The sequence below is a fragment of the Quercus suber genome, unplaced genomic scaffold (assembly GCF_002906115.3).
Source record: "Quercus suber isolate HL8 unplaced genomic scaffold, Cork oak 2.0 scaffold_846, whole genome shotgun sequence".
In the NCBI taxonomy this organism is placed as follows: domain Eukaryota; kingdom Viridiplantae; phylum Streptophyta; class Magnoliopsida; order Fagales; family Fagaceae; genus Quercus; species Quercus suber.
This window is the reverse complement of record NW_027070276.1, coordinates 152,876-158,365: the sequence shown is the minus strand read 5'-3', so window position 1 is coordinate 158,365 and position 5,490 is coordinate 152,876. Positions and strand designations below refer to the sequence as shown.

Here is a 5,490-nt window from a genome sequence, read left to right as displayed (position 1 = left end):
TTGGGTTCTATCTTTGTGTCTTTGTCCTTTCCTTAGCATCATGCCTAGGAAGACTAGAGCTCATAGGTCTGTTCCCCCACCTTTTCCTCCTCCATCTTCTTTTGACCATGAGAAGTTTCCTAGTGAGAAAAACCAAGAGATTTTTGAGACACTGAACCTTAAGAGAAAGATTTGGGCTGAGCGTTCTATTGGTTAGATGAGCTTGATCCTGCCGTTAGAGAAAATTTTGAGCGTCGGGGCTGGTTATCTCTATTGGATATTTCTGATCCTCCTCCTCTAGCTACCCTGATTAGAGAGTTCTTTTCGAACATCTCTATCCGCATCTATGATTCCAACACTTTGGTAAAGAGTTGGATATGAGCTGTAGAGTACACCATTACCCCTACTATAGTGGCTGATGCTCTAGAGGTACCTTTGGTCCAGCACCCTGTCTACCTGTATGATGAGTCTCTACTCTTGGATGATATCATGTCATACATCACTGGGTCTTCTATCCAGTGGGGTTCTGATCCTCGAATCACGTCTTCTAACCTTCCTAGGACTATCTATCTATTTCTTTGGATAGCCTGTCATTCTATATGGCCCATTTCTCATCTTCACACTATTCCTTTCGAGCGGTGTGTCTTTTTGTACGTTCTTGTTACTGATGCTCCTATTAGTTTTCCTCACTTGTTTCTTTGTTCTTTGAATGAAGTTTATAGGAGTTCATCTTCCGCTCATGCTCTTGTCCATCCTATTGTTATTCATAAGATTTTGTTATATCTTGGTCTAGATGATTTCCCTTCTTCTGAGCCCGTACATGTTATTGCTCCCATAGGTGTGTCTTTTCTTAGACAGAAGGCTGCTCATCTTCGAGTTGGCTCTAAACACCCTAGGTCTGAGCCTTCTGGTACTGCACCTCCTCCTTCTTCTTCTACAGGTCCTGCTGGTGAGGATGTTGTTGATCCTATTGGTGATGCTATTGTTGCTGATGTTCCTCCACCTCCTTCGGATGATTTTGATATACGTCATACCTTGGAGACTGTTATGACCGTTCAAGCGGCTCATGGTCAGATTTTGGTGGACTTGCTTGATGAGATACATGCTTTGCGAGCCGACTTAGCACATCTTCGTTCACCCTCACCACCTCCTTTTGATGATGGAATGTGATTGTCCTTTGGCATTCCGTCACAAAAAGGGAGAGTAGAGTTTTGACTCTTGTAGAGGAGTTTTTGTAGTTAGGGGGAGTATTTCTTTTGTTTTGCGGAGCTAGTGGAGATATTAGATTGTATCTAGGTGCTTCACTTTATATATCATTTTTGGGGCTATTCATGTGAGGGGGAGGTACATTGATTTTGATATATATGATTCTTGTTTCTTGTGTTCACTGCTTATTGATTTATATTTATGAGTTATTCATTGATATATGTCTTTATTATGTGTTATGTGAAACATACAAGAATGTTTTATTTTTGTTGTATCTAACTTAAGGGGAGAGTTAGTTTACATATCTGTTGATTTACTGTTTTTCTGTCACACATGCGTTTATGCGTTTGTTGAGTGTTTCAGGAATATACAGGTTGATTCAATTGAGCTGCTGTCTACACTTGCAACTGATAGATAGTAGTTAGGATTGAATTTGTGTTATGAGCATTATTTTTGTAAAGGGCTTTTATTTGTAAATTTTAAGCTTTTAATTTGTGCTTTGTCACGGATTGCCAAAGGAGGAGTTTGTTAGGTTCTAAAGACTTAGGATTTGATGTATTTAGAACTCTAATGTGTAATGTTGACAAACCATGATCAAAACAATATGTTTAGTCTTGTTTAGGCTTGCTCAAAGTTGTGTAATTCATGTAAAGTTGGAATCGAGAGGCTGCAGATGTATTAGTGAATTTTGGCCTGGCTCGGTCGATCGAAGGTTAGACTCGATCGATTGAAAGTCGGTCAGAATGTTTTTCTCTAGAATTTCCAACTCAGCCCTATATCATTAGACGTTTAGGGTTTTATGTTTTTACCCTAGATATATAAGGCAAAACCCTAGCAACGTTTTAGGAGGTGCTCTGGTTGTATTGTTGCTCATATTTTGCAGTTTGTGTGAATCTCTTGTGAGATCCTTGAGGAGCTTTCCTTCACATAAACTTAGGGTTTTCAAGGTAGAGATATTATCAACACCTTGATGATCAACTTAGTTGCTGCCACTGGAGCTTAAAGAAACACAAGCAAGAGTGCTTGTACTTGATTGGAGAATCCAAGAAAGAAGAAGTTCGTGAATTCGGAGCTTGCACGTGGTCGTGTAAGTAAGTTCTACTAGTGGGTAGCATTAGGAAGTCGAGCATGGGTGCTTGTAAGTCCTTTTGTATGAACTTCGATTCTTTCATATAGTGGATTCAAGTTTACCTTGAGGATAGCTAGATTAAATCCTCCCCAGATTTTTTACCGATTTGGTTTTCCTGAGTGATCATATATTTGTGTTCTTTATATTTCCGCTGCTTTATATCTTGATATAATTATTTGATTGTGTTAACCTAGATTTGCATAATTTGACTAAGTTAATCACTTGGCTAATAAACTAAATTAATCCAATTGTTGTGTTTTAAGGGGTCTAAAAACCTAACATCAACACCTCCTTAATTTTAGGAATCCACTTTCTCTCAACTTCTGATATTATATATCATAGTGTTTAACTCACGCAATGCGCGAGATCATTTGAAATCTCATAAGTAGAAGAGAAATTATTATTACTATACATTTTAAAGACTTTCAGTCATCACAACCCAGGAAAAAAAATTAAAAAATTAAAGATTAAAAATTGTAACATTCAATTTCAATTTTGCTAGCAGCAGAACTGTGCCTACTCACCAAAATGACTCTATACAACATTTTTTACATATACAATAATCTAATGAGCTTATGTAGATAGCCGAACACACATAACTTAAAATAATGGTCAGCCTAGCAGGTAAATCTACTTTGTACTTAAATCTCAACACATCATACTTCTCACTCTATTTATTTTAATCATTTGATCATGCTGTTAAAAATGACAGCAAATCAAGTGTCAAAGTGAAAATATAATAAAATTATACAATAGACATACAACTTCACATTTTGAACTTTGGTGGTATTTACTTAGGAGCCTGACAAATTACATTGGAATAAAAGAGACATGCCTTTTCACTATACAACTAACCCAACCCAAAAGCTTAAATCAAAACTAACTCATATTTTTTAGTTAAAATAAAATAATAAAAAATTCTGTAACATTCAATTTCAACTGAACTAAATGCTGCTTGTGGAGGTAATAGACTCCCTTGAGATTCTAAAATTTTGTGAAACAAATTGGGCACCATCAACTGGTGTTGAAGACCCGGATGGATGTATTTTGTCAGCAGCAAAACTGTACCTATTCACCAAAATGACTCAATACAGCATCATTTACATACACTTTCATAATGTTTTCCTTTATTTTAACTCAATAAGAAACTTTGGAAGTGTACTACCTTACATATGCCTAAAGAAAATTTGAGAGAAGCCAAGCTGGATGGATATTCTGTAAATCTCCAAAGCTTCTATCTTTCAAGTTGAAAACATGAGTTTGATTTTGATCATTGAAGAAAATGCAATTAATTTAATACTCAGTAAACTTTTCAGCAAAAATCGATAAACAACAATCATTACCCTCCTCCTTTCTTTATTAAAGTATCTATCAACAGCATTGGTCAATATAGCTGGTGCTTTTCTTCATTCACCTTTCTTATTCTATGATCAATATATAGCAGGAGCTTTAACATAAATATACACTCACATATCAGAAGCTTGTGTTTGAACAAAAAGAAAATACTTAAAAAGCACTAATATAGATTAATATGAAAAAGAAAATTCTCCATCTTTTCATTGTGACCACCAACACCTATCAGCTCTTAAATATGGTTCAATGTTCTTTGATAAGTATCTATTTCGATTTTTCTTTCACTAGCGGAGGCAAAAATGGAACCAACTTTAATGACGAATTGAATAAATTTTATCATATTAATATGAAATTGAAAAGAGTAGGAGTCAAAAGGATAAGAATGATAGTAAGGCTGTCCTAACCTGTCAGCTTTATCCAGCAAAGTTTCTTGAGAACACTTAGTGAATGTGACAAATTTGAATTTTAACAAAATAACAGGATAAGAAAGTCTGTTAAAATTACCAATTTTTCAGATTTTAAACAGTTTAAAACTAAAACATATGTATATTGGAGATTTAATATGATAATTTGTAAAGGAAATATGGCAATCACAGTAACTTAACAGTACATTCAGTTTACTCTTCTAAAGAAATTTTTAAAAAATTTAACAATATAATGAAATACATAAAGACTCATAGAGTAAGGTAGTATATACATTAGAGTTCAAATTTTTTTTTTTTCTTTGATGCATTTTGCTTAGTATCCTTTTGACGTCTGATCATATCTAAAACAAATTAATAAAGTACTAATATACGTCATTGATATAGCCAATCTTTCTTTATAAGACTGATTTTCAATTGGTAATCTTAGTCACAGTTAATTTATGAAGTTTTATACTAAAATTAATTATTGATTAGAGAGTAATTAACACTGCAAATGTTAGATACCCCTTTGCAACTTCAGTTTTGTGGTCATGCCACATTGGCTGCTACACACATGGAACTGAAGGAATAAAAGTGTCCTCCAACCAATTATGAAAATTTTAAATTTTCACCTATGGTTTGTCTTTTGTAATAAATAAAAGTATCACGCACAGTGTGCGGTTTTAAGCTAGTTATATATAAGAGCCGGAGTTAATAATTGGAAATTTTAGACAAATTAAGTTTTATATGGATCATGATTTGGCTGTTGCAAACCCTTCATTTAATCAAATAATCCTTCCTCTTGAACTATTTCTTAACACTTTCATGAAAGCCAAATCATAAAGAAACAAAAGAACCTAAACATAAGCACTCAATAAGATAGCAAGAATCAAGATTAATTACACTGAAGTTCCTCAAATTTTTTAGGATTTGCTTCAAAATTACACAGAGATAAATTAGATTATGCACACATCCAAGTTATGGAATTCATGAAGCTTTTCACCCATTATTATGTAATCTTCTATTCATAAAATAAATGAATAAAATTAAAGAATCTATAAGCACTCAACCCAAAACACAAAGACATACACAATAAAAACAAATGAATTAAGAAAATAAACAAAGCTAACCACAACAACATTTAAGAAAACCTGCCAATAAATTAAGTTTATTAGCCTAAGCAGTACAGAAATTAAAAGAAACAAAGTCTAATAGAACGATTTTGAAATATATGAGAAATTATTATTAAAACAAAAGGAAAGCGTAAGATGCTCCAAAAAAATAAAACAAAAACAAAATAAGCATTCTAGTAAATCAGGGATATATAACAATAAAAAAATAATAGTAAAATTAAATGTCAAGAAGGAAAACAACAAAGGCAAAGCTTCATCTATTGTTACCTCCAAATCATGTCACTCC

The 5,490-nt window shown here is 33.6% G+C and overlaps 1 long non-coding RNA gene across 1 annotated transcript; it reads right to left on the bottom strand.

The window, feature by feature from the left end:
* Positions 1-2,948: 2,948 nt before the first annotated feature.
* LOC136065087 (uncharacterized) lies at positions 2,949-5,482 on the bottom strand. The gene is made up of 2 exons (XR_010626718.1): positions 3,480-5,482; positions 2,949-3,382 (listed from the first exon to the last, which is right to left on the bottom strand). It is a non-coding gene; the product is annotated as an uncharacterized LOC136065087 (long non-coding RNA).
* Positions 5,483-5,490: the final 8 nt, after the last annotated feature.